A 19,407-nucleotide genomic window follows, 5' to 3' on the forward strand; every position below is an offset into this window, starting at 1 on the left:
GTCATGGGTGGGATCGGCCCAGAGAGTCCCTCAAATCCTGAAGCCTTGCTTGTCAGGTCTCCTTGTCATGAGTGGGATCTCCCGTGCTGGCTCCCGGCAATCACCGACTGAATGGACATGGGTTTGGGTGAACTCTGGGAGTTGGTGATGGACAGGGAGACCTGGCGTGCTGCAGTTCATGGGGTCATGGGGAGTCGGACACGACTGAGTGACTGAACTGAACTGAACTTGTCTATTAAAGTTCCCTGGAGTCGGGAGTTCTCTGATGTTCTAAAGTTTTGGAGTTAAGCCTTCTGCCTCTGGCTTTTGGTCCTTCTCTTACAGTAGCCTCTAGATTTCTCTGTCCACATAGCACAGAAGATAAAACCCCTAGGTTAATGGTGAAACAATTCTCCATAGCCAGGAACACCCAGAGAGATTCACAGGTTTATATAGAGAAGAGAAGAGCAAGGAGGGAGGGAGAGGTGACCAGGAGGAGAAAAGGGAAAGTCAAAAGGGGAGAGAGAAATCTAGCCAGTAATCAAATCCCTAAGTGCTCTCCACAGCCCAGAACACCCAGAGAGATTCGCAAAGTTATGCAGAGAAGAGAAGAGGGAGGAAGGAGATAGAGGTGACCTGGTAGAGAAAAAGAAGAGTTAAAAGGGGAGAGAGCAATCAAGCCAGTAATCAAACGCTAAGTGAAAATGGATACTGATTAGTTTCTTAAAGGTAAAAAATTGATAACAAATATCATAAAGCAAAGATTAAAAAGCTAGAATACAGGTTCAGTTCAGTTTAGTCACTCAGTCGTGTCCAACTCTTTGTGACCCCATGAAGTGCAGAATGCCAGGCCTCCCTGTCCATCATCAACTCCTGGAGTATACCCAAACCCATGTCCATTGAGTCGGTGATGCCATCCAACCATCTCATCCTCTGTCGTCCACTTCTCCTCCTGCCCTCAATCTTTCCCAGCATAGAATAGAGGTTAGACTCTCAAAAATACATTATAAAAAATACAAAAGAAAATCAATCACAAAAATTAAAAAATATATATAAGGAATTTGTTTTTTAAAAAATAGGGTTTTTTTGGAAAGGTAATAGTAGGGTATAAAAAATGAAAGTTAAAGGGGAAATACAGAACTAAATTTTTTTAATTAAAAGTGATAATAGTAAAAATGTATCTAGGAATTTCTCTGGAGCTGTTGCAGGCAATGTGGGGTCAGTTCAGTGTCCAATAGTCCCTTGTTCTGGCTTGTACTTGTTCTTAAGTTTTATAGGTGTCCCTCAAATGCACAGTCTCATTATTAATTGATGGATTTTAATCTGTTGCACCTGTCACTTCCAGAGTGGTTCCCCTTTCTTTGTTTATTTTGGCTTCCTCTGTTTGCAAGTCTTTTCAGTATCTAATTTCCGCCCTGACACAAGGATGAAGGTGGCCACTTATTTAGGCCCACTTGTTCAGTTGTGTTGTGGGGAGAGAGAGACACTGCAAACAAATCCTGCTGTCATGTGTGGGGAGTGCTCTCAGTGGATGGACCACACTGTGTTTGCCACAACCCAAGCCAGCATGTACTTCCCAGGTCTCCACTGCTCAGGCTCCAGGGTGCTCTGTAAGGGCACTGTCCCAAATGAGCCCTGCATTTTGTGCACTTTCCAGGTCTAAGCTGCTTAGGTTCTTGGGTGCTCAGCAGGGGCACAGACCCAGATGGGCTGTGTGTTTTGTGCCCATCCCAGATCCAAGCAGCTCAATCAACTGGGTGCTTGGTGAGCATGCTGTCCCAGGTGGGCTGTGCATCTTATTCACCTCCCTGGTCCCGGCTGCTTGGTTTCCCAGGTGTGCCACGAGAGCACAGTCCCAGGTGTGCCATGTGTCTCTTCTGGGGAGCTGATCTTAGGCTGTGACACTCCTGGCAGATGTCAACCATCCAGGATCCCAGGAAGACACGGTTAGCAACTGGGAACCTGCTCACAGTCTGATGGAAGATGTGGTCTCTGGGGCCGAAGCTGAAGCAGCCCCTTGCCTTCTAGCTCTGGCTGCCACATGTCTGCCTCTCTGCCTCTTGGGAAGGAGGGCCCTATAAGGCAGCCAGTTTGCTCTCCCTTGGTATTCACTCAATTCTTTGTTCTGTGAGTGTGCCAGGGGTCACTGTGCAGCATTAGAGCCATCATGGGAAAGGTCTTTTTTTTCTTCTCTCTCTGGTAATGCCACAGTTTGGGTTGAAATCTCACATAAGCTCCCTCAGATTGTCCTCAGGGTATTTAGACCCAGTCCTTATCCTAATGACTTATCCTACGATGCAGCCCGCACATCCCTGCCCAGCCCCCACTCGCCGGTGGCAGATGCGAATATCTGTGCCACTTCTTGGTCTTCACTTGTAGTTGCAGTTAGACACATATTCTGTGTTTTGTTTTGTTTTTAATTCCCCTCCTGGTTATGTTGCCCTCTGAGATTCCAAAATTCCCCACAGACACGCCTGTGAGAGGGTTTCCTACTGTGTGGAAACTTCTCCTCTTTCATGATTCCCTCCCCGAGAGGGGTCTCTGTCCCTAAATCTTTTGTCTATTTTTGTCTTTTATATTTTGTCTTACCTCCTTTTGAAGAGATTGGGCTGCCTTTCAGGGATTTCCTGATGTCCTCATCAGGACGCCTGATGTCCTTCACCTGTGTTTAGAAGTTGTTTTGTGGGAATTGCTCAACATTGAAATGATCCTTTGATGAATTTGTAGGGGAGAAAGTAGTCTCCCTGTCCTATTCCTCTGCCATCTTGGGACCACCCCCTCAAAGAGCAACCGTCTTAATTTCATGGCTGCAGTGGCTGTCCTCCATGATTTTGGAGCCCAAGAAAATAAAATTGATTACTGTTTCCATTTTTTCCCATCTATTTGCCATAAAGTGATGGGACAGGATCCCTTGATCTTCATTTTTTGAATGTTTAGTTTTAAGCCAGCCTTTTCATTCTCTCTTTCACCTTTTATCAAGAGGCTCTTTAGCTCCTCTCCACTTTCTGCCATTTAAGTGGTATTATCTGCATATCTGAGGTCGTTGATATTCCTCCTAGCAATCTTGATTCCCACTTGTGACTCATCTAGCCTGGCATTTTGCATATAAGTTAAATAAACAGGGTGACAATATACAGCCTTGATGTACTCCTTTGCCAATTTGGAACCAGGCTGTTGTTCCTTGTCTGATTCGAACTGTTGCTTCTTGTCCTGCATACAGATTTCTCAGGAGATAAGTAAGGTGGTCTGGTATTCCTATCTCTTTAAGAATTTTCCATATTTTGTTGTGATGCACACAGTCAAAGGCTCTAGCTTAGTCAATGAAGCAGATGTTTTTCTCAAATTCCTTTGCTTTTTCTATGATCCAATGCATATTGACAATTTGATCTCTGGTTCCTCTGCCTTTTGTAAGTCTAACTTGTACATTTGGAAGTTCTTGGTTCAGATACTCCTGAAGTCTAGCTTGAAGGATTTTGAGCATGTGAAATGAGTGCAATTTTATGGTAATTTGAACATCTTTTGGCATTGCCTTTCTTCGGGATTGGAAAGAAAACTGACCTTTTCCAGTCTTGTGGCCACTGCTGAGTTTTCCAAATTTGCTGACTCATTGAGTGCAGCACTTTAACAACATCATCTTTTAGGATTTGAAATAGCTCAGTTGGAATTCCATCACCTCCACTAGCGTTGTTCATAGTAATGCTTCCTAAGGCCCACTTGACTTCACACTCCAGATGTCTGGCTCTAGGTGAGGGACCACTCCATTGTGGTTATCCAGGTCATTAAGATCTTCTTTGTATACTTCTACTGTGTATTCTTGCCACCTCGTCTTAATCTCTTCTGCTTCTGTTAGATCCAAACCATTTCTGTTCTTTATTTTGCCCATCTTCAGATGAAATATTCCCTTGGTATCTCTAATTTTCTTGAAGAAATCTCTAGTCTTTCCCACTCTATTGTTTTCCTCAGTTTATTTGTATTGTTCACTAATGACTTTCTTAGCTCTCCTTGCTTTTCTCTGGAATTCTGCATTCAGTTGGGTATATCTTCCCATTTTTCCTTTGCCTTTCATTTCTCTTCTTTTCTCAGCTATTTGTAAGCCCTCCTCAAACAACCAATTTGCCTTCTTGCATTCTTTCTCTTGGGGATGGTTTTGGTAACCACCTCCTATACAGTGTTACAGACTTCCATCTACCAGATCTAATCCCGTGAACATATTCATCACTTCCACTATAATAAGGGATATGATGTAGGTCATGTCTGAATGGCCTAGTGGTTTTCCCTCCTTTCTTCAATTTGAGCCTGAATTTATAGATGCTTATTGAAAGGTCAGGGCGAGGTCAGGATGAAGGGTCAGGGCAAGGTCAGGATGAAAGTTCAGGGCGAGGTCAGGATGAAGGGTCAGGGCGAGGTCAGGATGAGAGGTCAGGGCAAGGTCAGGCGTGTTGAGGCGGGACATGTCCCAGCAGAGAGTGGTGCAGACAAGCCCCGGAGACAGGCCGGCAACCAAGCCGACCAATCAGGAGCCGACACGAAGCCCTCACCGTCCAATCAGGAACCGACACGGAGCCCTTGGACACCAATCACCGCTGAGCCTGCGTTTTCTTCCTTATATGGGAGCCCCAGCCCGGGCTGTGTAGACCTCCAGCTTCGGCCTCCGGCTTCGGCCTCCTCGGTCCCCAGCTCGGGAGGGAGATGTCCCGAACGGCTGTACGGACCCCCGGCTTCGGCCTTTCTGGTCCCCCAGCATGGGAGGAAGACGTTCCGAACGGCTGTGCGGATCTCCGACTTCCCTTGGCACCCGAAGACGTTCGGGCAGCGAGGGTTTGTCTCCGTTTGGTGATCGCCATGGGATCGACGGCCTCCAAACCTGATCCCCAATATTCCACCCCCTTAGAGTGCCTGCTGGCTAACCTGCGGACCCTAAGACTAAAGGGATATATCCGCTCCAAGCAGCTCATTTTTCTGTGTTCACAAGCCTGGCCTCAGTATCCCCTAGATAATGGCTCACAATGGCCAGCCACAGGGACATTTGACTTTGACGTCCTCCGTGATTTAGATAACTAACTACTGCTGGAGAACAGGAAAATGGTCTGAGGCCCCCTATGTTCAGGCCTTTTGGGCGTTGCGCTCTCGCCCCACCCTTTGCACCACATGCACTCCCCGCCAAATCCTGCTTATCCTGGCTCCCCCTATTCCACCCTCCCGGGCCAAACCAGCTCCTCCCGTCTCTGAGTCCTCTGCTTTCTCTGTTCCCCCGGAAGATTTGGTGGCCCCTCCTCCCTATACCTCTCCTACGGCCCTTACCCCTTCCACTCCGGTTTCTGCTACCTCCCCTTCCACTCCGGACTCTCCTACCTCCGCTCCTGCCCCCGAGATTCCACTACTGGTCCCGGATCCTCCGGCCCTTAACCCTATCTTGTATCCTCCTCTTCCCCTCGTCACTCCCTCACCTTCCCTGGTTAGCTCCCACCTGCTTCAAGTGTGGCCAAGAAGGGCACTGGGCCAGGATGTGCCCCAATCCGCGACCTCCTTCCAAGCCATGCCCGTTGTGCAAACGACGAGGACACTGGGCTAGTGACTGTCCCCAGGCCTCTCGGGCCCCCACCTCTAGGGGCCGGGGACCAGAGCGCCCCAGGGAGACCTCCTGCCCTCCTTCGGCTTTGGAGCTGCTGAACTTCAACGGTGACTGACGACGCCCAGACTCGGACACCCCAATAACCCAAGCCGAGCCCAGGGTAACGCTCCAGGTAGCGGGTAAGTCCATCAATTTTTTGGTTGATACGGGGGCTGCCTATTCGGTCCTTCCCTCTTTCGGAGGCACTTTACGTCCTTCCCAGGTTTTGGTTATGGGCATTGACAGCCAACCCTCGTGTCCGCTCCAAACCCAACCACTATCCTGTCAATTAGATTTCTGTCTATTTACCCACTCCTTTCTGGTCATCCCCTCCTGCCCTACTCCTCTCTTGGGAAGAGATATACTGGCTAAGCTGAAGGCCACTCTTCAGTTAGCTCCAGGGTCAGCTCCCACATCAGGGGCCTTCCTAATGCTACTGGTTGACCCTCCAACCCCTTCTGTTAATCCTGAGGTCTGGGACACCCGAGTCCCAGTGGTGGCTCGGCACCACCCTCCAGTCCTCATCCGGCTAAGGGACCCCACCTGTTTCCCAGCCTGGTCCCAGTTTCCTTTATCTACTTGCAACCTCAGAGGGCTAAAGCCCATCATCGACCGTCTCATGAGACAGGGTCTCCTGATCCCCACGACCTCCCCCTGTAACACGCCTATCCTCCCTGTTCGGAAGGCTTCAGGAGACTACCGGCTAGTGCAGGATCTCCGCCTGATCAACGTGGCGGTAATCCCTGCCCATCCACTTGTCCCTAACCCCTACACCCTCCTTTCTTCCATACCTCCTCAGACTTCTCATTTCACCATTATTGACCTCAAGGATGCCTTTTTTACCATCCCACTCCACCCCGACTGGCAATTCCTCTTTGCGTTCACCTGGACTGACCCCAACACCCAGCTGACGACACAACTCACATGGACCGTACTCCCTCAGGGGTTCAGAGACAGTCCCCACTACTTCGGGTAAGCTCTGTCCCAGGACCTGGCTAGGTGCTCACTTCGCCCTAGCACCCTCCTCCAATACGTAGACAACTTGCTCCTTTGCAGCCCCTCAGAAGAGACCTCCCGACAACATACTACAACTCTCCTCAATTTCCTTGGTTCCCAGGGTTACAGAGCCTCACAATCCAAAGCCCAACTGACTCAGACTTCTGTCGTCTATCTGGGTCTCCAAATCACTCCGACCACTAAAGCCCTGACAGCCGACCGGTGTAGCCTCCTCCGGTCCATTTGCCCCCCAACCGACGGAGACCAGATATTGTCCTTCTTAGGCCTGACGGGATTCTTCCGACACTGGGTCCCAAATTATGCTACCCTGGCCAAACCTCTATATGCGGCAGCCAAAGAGACTCCCACAGGGCCGCTGTCTTCTCCCACCGAAGTGATTCGGGCCTTCCACGCTTTACGCTCAACTCTATTGGCTGCACCCCCTCTCTTTCTCCCAAATCCCAACTATCCGCACCATCTATACTCTGATGAAAAGGGAGGGATAGCCTTTGGAGCCTTGGTGCAACCGATTGGCCCCGAATTGCTGCCTATTGCTTACATATCCAAACAACTTGACCCCACAGCCAGGGGATGGTTCCCCTGCCTGCAGGCACTAGCGGCGGCGACAACGTTGTACGCCGATGCAAAAAAGCTGATTCATGACCAACCCCTGACCATCTTCTCACCTCACCGTCTTGGTGACCTTTTAGCCTCTAGATTTCTGTCTGAACTCAGCGAGTCCAGGCTCCAACAATTTCACCTGGTATTTCTGGACAGTCCTCAGGTTTCCGTGGGCCGCTCCCCACAATTAAACCCGCTTTCCTCACTACCCTCACTCCCTCTCTCCTCAGAACCCCCAACCCACTCATGCTCGGAGATCCTTGAGTCCCTTATGCAACCACCCCACAACCTGTTTTCCAAACCTCTACCAAGTCCAGAGCTAACTTTGTTTGTCGATGGGAGCTCAAAGCGAGACCCCAGTGGAAACCGAAGGGCGGCCTATGCTGTGGTAACCACCCGGGAAGTCCTGGAGGCTCAGCCCTTGCCACCCGGGACGACTTCTCAGAAGGCTGAACTAACAGCCCTAACTAGAGCCTTACACCTAGCAGAAGGAAAAAGGGCCAATATTTACACAGACTCCAAGTATGCCTTCCTGATTGCCCAGTCTCACTCGGCAATCTGGAAAGAACGGGGCTTCCTGACCACTAAAGGATCCCCCATCTGTAATGCCCCCCACATTACTCGACTGTTAGATGCCTTGTCCCTGCCCAAAGAGGTCGCTATCATACACTGCAAGGGACACCAAAATACTCATGACACTGTCGCTCTGGGTAACAACATGGCAGATCAAGTGGCTCGACAAATTACCTTACAACAAGCCCCCGAGCCCCTGCTGCCTTTGAGATCCACCCTCAACCCAGATTATTCAAGCAAGGAAGCCAGAGCCTTGCTGGCGCAAGAAGGGGCTCAGAGGCACCCGTCGGGATGGATACTGCTCTATGGTAAACCGGTGCTTCCTGAGCGCCAGGCTAAGTCCATAATAACCCAAATCCACAATACCCTCCTCATTGGACCAAGAGCTCTCTTTTCCTTCCTCAGCCCTGTCTTTTCTCCCCCACATCTCAGACAGACCATATATGCCGTCCACCTATCCTGCCTAACATGCGCCTCCACCTTTCCTCAGGGAGGACTCCGACCCCCACAGGAGACTCACCAGTTGAGGGGACATATGCCCGGGCAGGATTGGCAGATAGACTTCACCCACATGCCCAGACATTGAACCTACCGCTATCTGCTGGTCTTGGTGGACACCTTTTCAGGATGGGTCGAGGCCTTCCCCACAGCCTGGGAGACAGCAGCGGCAGTGGCGGAGGTCTTGACGGCCCATCTCATTCCCAGATTTGGGTTGCCAAACTCTCTCCAGTCTGACAATGGGCCTGCATTCATCTCGCAGATCTCTCAGCAGCTAGCTACGGCCCTAGGTATCGGCTGGCATCTTCACATCCCCTACCGACCCCAATCGTCAGGCAAGGTAGAGCGGATGAATGGCATCATCAAGACACATCTGACCAAACTAGCCTCAGAACTGCGGCTATCTTGGGTCGACCTCCTTCCTCTGGCGCTCACTCGGATTCGCACCACACTACACTCCAAAACAGGTTTGACCCATTTTGAACTGCTCTACGGCAGGCCCTATATCCTGACTCACCTCCCTAAGGGAGAGGCTCCCCCACTCATGGGGTACCTCCCCCTCTTCTCCCTCCTACGATCCTTGCTGAGGGAACACGCAGACCGGGTCCTGCCGCAACCAACAGACGACGCAGGGCCCACCCGGCCTCTAGCACCAGGAGATCAGGTACTGCTAAAAACCCTGAGTCCCTGCCCACTACAGCCTCGCTGGACAGGACCCTATACTGTAATCCTCACCACTCCTTCAGCAGCCAAACTCCTGGGACACGAGCCCTGGTACCACCTGACCCGACTCAAACGAGCTCCCCCGGGTCTCCCGGAGACAGGGGTGGCCCTGGCCCCTACCCCTTCTCCCGATCACTCCTACCGCTCCACCCTCACGGGGCCGACCAAACTGACCATTACCCGAACCCCTCTGTCACCAATTCCTGAGTGACGGAGAAACCACTGTCCAAATCTTTTATTAAGAGGAGAGGGAGGAAGACCTTAGGGAGAGCAACAGAGGGACAGGACAGAAGGAGTAAGACAGAGAGGAGGAGACGCAGAAAAAGGAAGGAAGACGAGGGAAGGAAAGAACTAGGGGAAATGGAACCAGAGAAGGAAAGAGGAGAAAGTCAGAGAAAGCAAAAGAAAGTCAGAGAAAGGAAAGAGAAGAGTTGAAGAGCGAAAAGGAGAGAAAGTAAAAGAAAGTAGGAGAGAGAGAGAAACAGAGAGAGAGACAAGGCACATAGGGAAGGAAGGAAGAGAAAGACTGAAACTGAAAGAGTGAGAGGAAAGAGAGACAGAGAGGAGTTAGAGAGTGTGCAGAGAAGCAGAAAAGAGAGACAGAATCGAAGGAAAGAGAGACAAAGGCAGAAACTGCCAGGAAGGAAGGCAAAAGGCGAGAGAGAGAGAGGCCCAGCAGGGCTGGTTTGAATCCTGGTTCCAGAGCTTCCAGAGCTCCCCTTGACTGACAGCTTTGCTATCCTCCCTGATGGGACCGATCATCATTCTCCTGCTGCTCCTGACTTTCGGGCCCTGGATCCTGGATGGGCTTTTGGCCTTCATCAAACAACGGCTTGACACGGTCCAGCTGATGGTACACCGACGGCAGTACCAAGGGCTTCCAACGAGCACTCCGTGGCAAGATTAACGGCAGACGCCCCCTGTCATCCCGGCCATACCCTACCCCTCGTCGCCCCCGTTGAGGAGGAAGTAGCCAGAGAGAATCGGCGCCCCTTGTCCTATATCAAAAAGGCCGGGATGAAAGGTCAGGGCGAGGTCAGGATGAAGGGTCAGGGCGAGGTCAGGATGAAGGGTCAGGGCGAAGTCAGGATGAGAGGTCAGGGCAAGGTCAGGCGTGTTGAGGCATGTCGGGACATGTCCCGGCAGAGAGCGCTGCAGACAAGCCCCGGAGACAGGCCAGCAACCAAGCCGACCAATCAGGAGCCAACACGGAGCCCTTGGACACCAATCACCGCTGAGCCCGCGTTTTCTTCCTTATATGGGAGCCCCGGCCAGGGCTATAAAACCCTTCCCCACCCTCGCAGACTCCGCAGACTCCCTTTACCCCGCAGACTCCCTTTACCCCGAAGACTCCCTTTGCTTCGCAGACCCCCCTCACTCCCTTGCTCACCCACCCCCGGGAGTTCTGCCCGAGAGCGACCGCCCAATAAAAGGCCCTGATCAACGGTCTATAGTGGTGGCTCCTTCTTCCTGCGGCGTTTCTTACACTTATTAGGTCTAGTTGGCTTGTAACGTAGTTTGTCTTCTATTTCTTCATTGATCTTCTGTCTATTTGTTCTGGTTATTGTTGAAACTGAGTTATCCCCTCTTATTACTAAATTTTCTATTTCTTTCAGTTCTGTCAGTTTTTGCTTCATCTATTTTAGGGCTCAATTATTAGATGTGTATATGTTTGTAATATTAACATATTTTTGATGGACTGGCTATTTGTCATCATATACTGTCCTTCTTTGTTTTTTGTAACTATTTTTTGTCTTAATTGTCTGTCTAATACTATTATAGCCACTCTTTGCTTATTCTTTTCATGGAATATCTTTTTCCATTCTTTTACTTTCTTTTATATCTTTAAATGTAAAGCAAACCTCTTCTGGACAGCATATAGTTAAATCATGATCTTTAAAAAATTCATTATGCCAATTTCTGCCTTTTAATTGGCATTTTAATCCATTTAAGTGTATACTGCTAAAGCCAGACTTACTTCTGCCATTTTGCTACTTGTTTTCCCTGTCTCATGGTTTTTGGGGTTGTTTTTTTTTTTTTTTCTGTCTTTGTTCTTCCATTACTGCCTTCCTTTCCGTTAAGCAGATCTTTTCTGGTGTACTGTTTTAATTCCATTGTTGTTTGTTCTGGTATTCATTTTTGAGTTATTTTCTTAGTGGTTGCTCTTGGATTACAATTATTATATTAACTTATAAAACCAGTTCAGATTAATACCAACTTAATTCCAATAGTATCCAAAATTTTTGCTCTTCATTCCTCCCCATCTCTTTTGTGCCATTAATGCCATACAGATTACATCTTCATACAGTCTATGCCCACTCTGTCCATGAAGTTCTCCAGGCAAGAATACTGGAGTGGGTTGCCATTCCCTATTCCAGGGAATCTTCCCAACCCAGGAATCAAACCCAGGTCTTCTGCATTACAGGTGGATTCTTTACTGTCTGAGCCGCCAAGAAGCCTTTCTATGCCCATTAGCATAAATTTATATTTATTGCTTTCTGTAGTTGCCTTTTAAATCATATAGAACAAGAAAAAAGTGTCACAACAAAAAACATATTTCTAGTGTCCTTTTAATTCAACCTCGAAAGATTTATTTTACTATTCATTTACTGTAAACAAATTCTCTTGGTTTTTGTTTATCTGGAAATATCTTTATTTCTCTGACATTGACAAATTTGAACTTTCCTGGGTGATGCAGTGGTTAAGAGTCCACCTGACAATGTGGAGTACATGGGTTCTGTCCCTGGTCTGGGAAGATTCCACATGCTCCAGGGCAACTAAGTCCATGTGCCACAAGTACTGAGCCTCAGTTCTAGACTCCATGAGCCACAGCTACTGAACCCGCATGTTGCAACTACTGAAGCCCTTGGGCCCTAGAGCCCATGCTCCCCAACAAGAGAAGACACCCAACAATGCTCACACACTGCAACTAGAGAATTGCCCCCACTCGCTGCCACTAGAGAAAGCCATGAGCAGCAACAAAGACCTAGCACAGTCATTAATAAATAAATAAATAAATAAAATCTTTTCTAAAATAAATAAATACAATAAAATAGATAAGTTCCCTCAGCTCACAACCCACCTTCTTGGTAACCACCTTTCCTTCAGGCCATAGAAGGGCCCATGCTCTGTTCTAGAGGGCTGTCTCCTCCAGCTTGTCTGCACTGTGACCCTGCCTCCTGATTCAGATGGCATGGCCTAAGGGAGGAAATGACTGAATTTGGACTTGGAACTAAGAAGACTCCTTCGAACCACCTGACTCCTAGGAGCTGTCAGAATATATTTCCCACCAAGCAAAATGAACACTAGATATACTGAATAGATAAAGTCATGCATGGAGAGGTATAGTGTAACCAGGGCCTATGGAAGATACAAAGAACTATTAAACACTGTTCTTATCTTCAAGCAAGGGACAGGAAAGATAAATTGAGCAAGAGGGAGTTCATATTGTGCCCAGGTCATAAGGTAGTTCCTAAAAGTCAATGATAAAATTAATCAAAGTCCTCAGGAACCTTATCATTTTATGGAGAAAATTACTGGAAGGACAATCACAGTTTGATCAATTCTAGCACTAAGTATAGGGTGCTGAAAGCACTCAGAAGCGATCTTCCTAATCCAAATTCGGAGCCAGGGAAGAAGCTTCTTTAAGAAAAGCCTAAGCTAATTCTTGGTATAAGAGTAGTTAGCATTATTAACAGATCATTGTCTCATTTAATCTTCTCTATAACATTATGTGGCTTTCCAGGTGACCAAGGGGTAAAGAATCTTCCTGCCAATGCAGGAGACGCAGGAGACACAGTTTCAGTCCTTGGGATGGGAAGATCCCCAGGAGGAGGAAATGGCAACCCACTCCATTATTCATGCCTGGGAAATCCCATGGACAGAGGAGCCTGACAGGCTACTGTCGATGGGGTAGAAAAGAGTCGGACACGACTTAGCGACTGAACACATGACAACACTACGTGGTAAGGACAAATATTCTGTCCAACTTATAGATGAGGAAGCTGAGCTTCAGTGAAGCTCAGGGACCTGTTAAAGGTCACACAGCTCTGCAGCGGTAATGCTGAGCAGCTCTAACCAGGCATGATGAGTTTAACCACCCATACTCATAACCACTGTGCTGCTACAGCTCTCTAGCAGTTCATGGGGCTGGATTGGGAAAGGGGAACTTCAAGTCAAGGGGGTGGGGAGGAGAAAGGTGGATGGGTGAGAGTGCAGAATGTGTTCTGCAACTGAAGCAGTTCAGAGTGGCTAGATTGAGAGAGTAAAGGGGGAAAGAGCAGGAACAGTAGGTTGGAGGAGGGACTCATAAAATTGAACCGCTGATGATTTTAAGCATCAAGAACTAAGATAAGATGTTGAAAGTATGCAGAATGGATCACGGAAAGTGTATGACTAGAGTCAAGGAAATCAGATAAGAGATGATTGCTTAATTCCAGCAAAAATGATGACCTTATGAAGACTGCAGCAGGAATGGAGAGAAAGAACAGATTCAAGAGACACAGAAACATTATACTCAGAAATGTGGCAGTCAGCTGTTTTTCTACCTGAGCAATACACTCTAAGAGACCTTTTCAGAGTCTTGGTAGAATCTGGAAATTTTGTGGAGAACTAAGGCAAATGCACTGTAGGTTTTTTTCCTTTGATGATAACACCCATCATTCTGACTTGAAGAATTGTATGTGCGCCTAGTTGTGCTTACTCGCTCAGTCATGTCCGACTCTTTGTGACCCCATGGACTGTTGCCTACCAGGCTCCTCTGTCCATGGGGATTCTCCAGACAAGAATATTGGAGTAGGTTGCCATGCCCTCCTCCAGCGGATCTTCACAACCCAGGGATTGAAATGAGGTCTCCTGCACATACCCAGGTCTCCTACATTATAGGCAGATTCTTTACCATCAACAATGGAAAGTGGCAATACTTCCCTAAGTAGAGAAGTCCAAGAAAAAATTTTGTATGGAATATATAAATTCAGTTTGAGTTCATCTTGAGTTTGAGGTAACTGAGGGAATCTGAGATTAAGGGATATTCTAGAGGCAGCTGAATATATTTCTGGAGTTCAAGAGAGTTCTGGTTTGGATGTGGTGTAGACAGTCTGCAAGGTGACCAGGTGCCCAGACCCAAGAGGTATCCTGGAACATGAGATTTTCAGTGCTAAAACCAGGACAGTTGCAGGCAGAGCAGGACAGCTAGTCACCCTAGGAAAAGTCTGGGACCCCAGAGAGAAAACTGAGTTAGAAACACATATGTAGGCAGCACCAGTCTATAAGTGGCAGCCAGGAAGGAATGGAATCACCCAAGAAAGATGTTTGTGATATAAAGAAACAACTGCCGAGGAACGAATCTTGAGGATTGCTAACACTAAATGAAAAGGTAGAGAAGTTAAAAACTGGCTCTCTGTTGGTTGTTTACCCAATAGCCATTCTCCTTTCTTTAATTTTGGGCCACAATGTACTCAGCTGAGGGTGAGCGGTGGACCATCCAAGCCAGTTAACAGCAATCGTCTCCCCCTTTCCAGGGATGGGTTTAAGGGTGGGCATGTGACCCAGTTCTGATAAATGAGAGTCATTGGTCCCTTCAGCAAGCAAGGACTGATTGCCTACCAGGCACCAAAGCTGTGGGGATATAGTTGAGATGAAACTCCTTAACTTCACAGAGTCTACTTTTTCATGGATAAGAAAGAAAGGCGTATGTCGGCTATTGATAATCGCTAAGAAGAAAAAGCAGAATAAGGGGAATAGGTTAAAGCGGGTTGAAGTAAACAAAAATTTTATTTGGAGGAATGGAAAGCCTCAGTGGTAAAATGATATGAAATACATGGGACACTGTCCCGGTGGCAGATACCCACCAGAGATTTCAGCACCACCTGGTGACCACAGAGGGAGATACCACTGAATCAAGTCTAGGGGAAAGAGCCTGGGTTCTTAGTGACATCACTGAGTAGCCAAACAGGGGTGGGAAAGGAAAGAAGGAAAGGAGGGAAGAAAGTCATAAAGCTTTGTGTCCTAGAAACTAAGGAGAAGGAAAGTTAACAGTTTCAAATGCTACAGGGAGGCTAAGGAAGATAAATGTTTGAAAAGTATCTAATGGTGACCTTGATCAGGGCCATTTCAGCAGAGCTATGATCACATGATCACACATTTTTCGGGACTCTGGTGTGGACATGGAAGGTGAGGAAAGGACGCAACTGCCAGATGAGGGATATAAACCAGAGGATGAAACTCATAAATCCATAACTACATCTACGCTTGTTTTACATTGAGGAAAAGTGAAAAACAATGGACAGGGGGAAAGCTAAAGACATGGGAGTTAATTGATAGAGACAGTATTCATGGGCAGGGAAACCACAAATGTACAAACTGCTTTTCTTCTCATAGAAAGCCAAGTCCTTTTGGGCTTCCAAGGCCCCCACTACAGCTCTGCTCCTGTCCGCAGCCCCCTCCCCGCACCACTCTGAGGCTTCTGTCCCGGCCTTCTTACTGCTCCTCCCTCCAGCTGCTCATTGTTCTTCCCCCCAGATATTTAAGTTCTCCCTTCCTTCCTTCTGTGCTCTGCTTACAGATCACCTCTTCAAGGAGTCTCCTTGACCAACTGATATAAAATAACACCGCCATGGGCACTCCACACTCCCAATCCCTTGCCTAACTTATTTTCGTTGCACTTATTACCATCTGACCTATCATTCGTCTCACTTTCTTAATCGTCCACTGCCTGTCTCCCAACAACTAGACTACAAGCTCCACGAAAACAAGGCCTTTGCTTTGTTTTAAGCACTGAGTACACTGTGTGGCACGTAACAGGCATCCAACCAACATGTGTGGAATGAATGAATACGTGGCAAACAAGCAGCGGAGACAACATAGGAACTTAGAACTTAGAACATATGAACTGCTGTGACACGGTGGTCAGAAAAGGCTCAGGTCCAAGAAGGCAGCATGAGCAATAGGAGCTCACATCCTGCCTGCTAGACTTTGTTCTAAGTACTTTACATAAATTGTCTTTTAAGTTTCAAAATGGGTCTAGAATGTAGGTGTTCTTGTGACCTCTGGAGGCACAGAGAGGGTAAGTCGTGTACTTGAAATCTCATACACAATTCACAACAGAGCTGAGATGACAGACATAGGCAGTCTGGTTCCAGAACTGCGCACATAAAGACCAGGTTCTATTCCTTTATCCTTTAAGGATTTAGACTTGGGGGTGAGAGAAGAGAAAGATATTTCGGGCACAGAGTGAAAGGCCAGAATTTACAAGTTCATTGTGGAAAGAATTAAGAGGCCAGTCTAACTGGAGAGGGGTATTCATGGGCTCCAGGAAATATAAGACAAAATTAGAAAGACAGGGTGGGGCCAGCTGGTGGACAGCTCAATTGCCAGACTTAGAAGCTTAGATTCCATTAGGAATTTCAGCTGGGAGTCATGGTAGACATGTGATCAGGGGAGTAACAATCTGTCAGCAGCAGTGCAGTAGCTGTAGGCATGTTAACAGCCTCTGAAAATAAAGCAGACACAGCTAGGAGGATTGGGAGGGTGAAAGAAAAGCTTTCTCATCACCAAGCTCAAACTACTCTGTATTTTAATTAAGTGTTTTAAACAGATGAAATGGTAGACTGACAGTCCTCGCCAACTTTCCTGTCTCCAGCAGACAGATTTAGACCTTCTAGTCCATAATTGGGATTCCCAGGTGGTGCTGTGGTAAAGAATCTGCCCTCCAATGCAGGACACAGGCGATGCAGGTTCAGTCCCTGGGTGAGAAAGATCCCCTGGAGGAGGGCATGGCAACCCACGCCAGTATTCTCACCTGGAAAATCCCACGGACAGAGGGTCTGGCAGGCTGCAGTCCATGGGGTTGCCACTGTGAACAGGGATGATGCAGTCATGACCGGTAGCACCCAAGTACTGCATTTCACATCATTTACATAAAGTATTTCATTTAATCTGCACAGCTGTTCATGAGAGGAAACTGATGCTCAGTTCTAGAATCATAGACTGTTAGAATGTAAAGGAACTTTACTATCATCCATGCTATCATCCATACTTACCTGGCAGGCTTTACTATCATCCATACTTACCTGGCAGGCTTTACTATCATCCATACTTACCTGGCAGGCTTCCCTGGTGGCTCAAACGGTAAAGCATCTGCCTGCAATGCAGGAGACCCAGGTTCGATTCCTGGGTTGGGAAGATCCCCTGGAGAAGGAAATGGCAATCCACTCCAGCACTCTTGCCTGGAAAATCTCATGGACAGAGGAGCCTGATAAGCTACAGTCCATGGGGTCGCAAAGAGTCAGACATGACTGAGCGACTTCACTTCACTTCACTTCACTTCACTTCACAACATCTGAAACTCACCAGAGTCTGGGCTGTCCAGTTCTAGCTGCTACTGAGAAGAGGGACGGGCAGTATTTCACAAAGTCAGTCTCTCATTCTCAGCCCAAAGTAATCCTTAGAAGCTTAAAGAACACTGAAGAAGAGACTTCCCTGGCAGCTCAGTGGCTAAGACTTAGAGATCCCAACATGAGCAAGGGGCCCTGGACCGATCCCTGGTTAGGGAACTAGATCCCACACGCTGTAACTAAAGATCCCAAGTGTCACAACTAAGAGACAGCACAGCCAAATAAATAAATAAGTACATTTTTTAAAAATCAAATGAAAATATCACAAATAGCTCAAGGATAGTAAGTGTTGTTACTTCAGAAATTAGAATATGTATATCTTTACACAGAAACATTGTAATTGATAATATTTAGTTCCTAGGCCCTCAAACAAAAGATTGTTTAAGCCATGCTGTCACTTAAGACTTCCATGTTTGCAGTTTAAAAACAAATTTAAAACCATTCTTTGGGGAGGGAAAGGGGAAAGAGGTTCAGAAGGGAGGGGATATATGTATACCTATGGCTGATTCATGTTTAGGTTTGACAGAAAACAACAAAATTCTGTAAAGCAATTATCCTTCAACCAAAGAAACAAACCAATCTGTTGTAATAGCAGAAAATAACAAAAAATATTCTAAATATAATCAGCAGCTTTTTATTTATCTTGAAGGTTGACACTTTAAGAAAAAGAAAGTCGACTTCTAAATGAATGAAAAGGAGTAGGGAAATTCCTGACAAGATGAAAAGAAACATCTGGGTAACTGAAAGGCTTTAGAAGTTGACACTATGTTTTTAGAAAGTCTTATTTCATTCAGGACTTATATGGCTTTTGCCCCCAGTCACTATCAGCAGTGGTTTTGCACCTGTACATGGAATTAGAAGTAACAGAAGACATTTTCCTTAAAACAATATGTATACATGTGGAAGAAAAACCTGGAAGGCAAGTAAATCCGTTTTAAGGAAAAAAAAAAAAAAGATAGAATCTCCAAAAAGAAAAAGAAAATATTATAACAGTTATTGATTTTCAAGCACTGTACATTCAAACCTACACTTTTACATGGTAAACAATGGTGCTCAGCAAATAATGGAGTTGGGCTCTTGTCCGGAGTTTCCTGCCAGCCAAAAGTACAGGCTGCCATCTGTGGCACTGTTTGCCCATGTGATTTAATACTTTACTGTTTCCTCTTATTTCGTTTTTTATTTTTTGCCTTTTAAAATTTATTTTTAACTGGAGGATAATTGCTTTACAATGTCGTGTTGGTTTCTGCCATACATCAACATGAATCAGTCATAGGTATACATATGTCCCCTCCTTCTTAAAACTCTCCGCCACCTCCCACCCATCCCACCCCTCTAGGTTGTCACAGAGCACTGGTTTTGAGCACCCTGAGCCATAGTTTTCCCTTATTTCAATGAAAAAAAAAAATCAAAGAAACTGTTTAAAAATGAAAACAACAAATAGACCACATTCAGTTCAGTTTAGTTCAGTCGCTCAGTTGTGTCCGAATCCTTGCAACCCCATGAACTGACACGCCAGGCCTCCCTGTCCATCACCAACTCCCGGAGTTCACTCAGACTCACGTCCATCGAGTCAGTGATGCCATCCAGCCATCTCATCCTCTGTCATCCCCTTCTCCTCCTGCCCCCAATCCCTCCCAGCATCACAGTCTTTTCCAGTGAGTCAACTCTTCGCATGAGGTGGCCAAAGTATTGGAGTTTCAGCTTTAGCATCAGACCTTCCAAGAACACCCAGGACTGATCTCCTTCAGAATGGACTGGTTGGATCTCCTTGCAGTCCAAGGGACTCTCAAGAGTCTTCTCCAACACCACAGTTCAAAAGCATCAATTCTTCGGCCCTCAGCTTTCTTCACAGTCCAACTCTCACATCCATACATGACCACTGGAAAAACCATAGCCTTGACTAGACAGACCTTTGTTGGCAAAGTAATGTCTCTGCGTTTGAGTATGCTGTCTAGGTTGGTCATAACTTTTCTTCCAAGGAGTAAGCGTCTTTTAATTTCATGGCTGCAGTCA

The 19,407-nt window shown here is 47.0% G+C and overlaps 1 long non-coding RNA gene and 1 other non-coding gene across 4 annotated transcripts in view; one reads left to right on the top strand and one right to left on the bottom strand.

The window, feature by feature from the left end:
• LOC138437692 (uncharacterized) overlaps positions 1-19,407 on the bottom strand; it is a 47,284-nt gene that overhangs the window by 12,280 nt on the left and 15,597 nt on the right. For 2 of the 3 annotated variants that reach the window (XR_011446590.1, XR_011256116.1), the window contains exons 2-3: positions 17,101-17,226; positions 16,800-16,853 (exon numbers count right to left, since the gene is read on the bottom strand). This is a non-coding gene — a long non-coding RNA (uncharacterized lncRNA). Of the gene's footprint in view, positions 1-16,799; positions 16,854-17,100; positions 17,236-19,407 lie in introns of all 3 variants that reach the window. The other variant, XR_011256115.1, reaches the window with a different exon arrangement.
• TRNAC-GCA (transfer RNA cysteine (anticodon GCA)) lies at positions 17,111-17,182 on the top strand. Its single transcript has one exon. It is a non-coding gene; the product is annotated as a tRNA-Cys (tRNA).

Source organism: Ovis canadensis, chromosome 3 (assembly GCF_042477335.2).
Source record: "Ovis canadensis isolate MfBH-ARS-UI-01 breed Bighorn chromosome 3, ARS-UI_OviCan_v2, whole genome shotgun sequence".
NCBI lineage: Eukaryota > Metazoa > Chordata > Mammalia > Artiodactyla > Bovidae > Ovis > Ovis canadensis.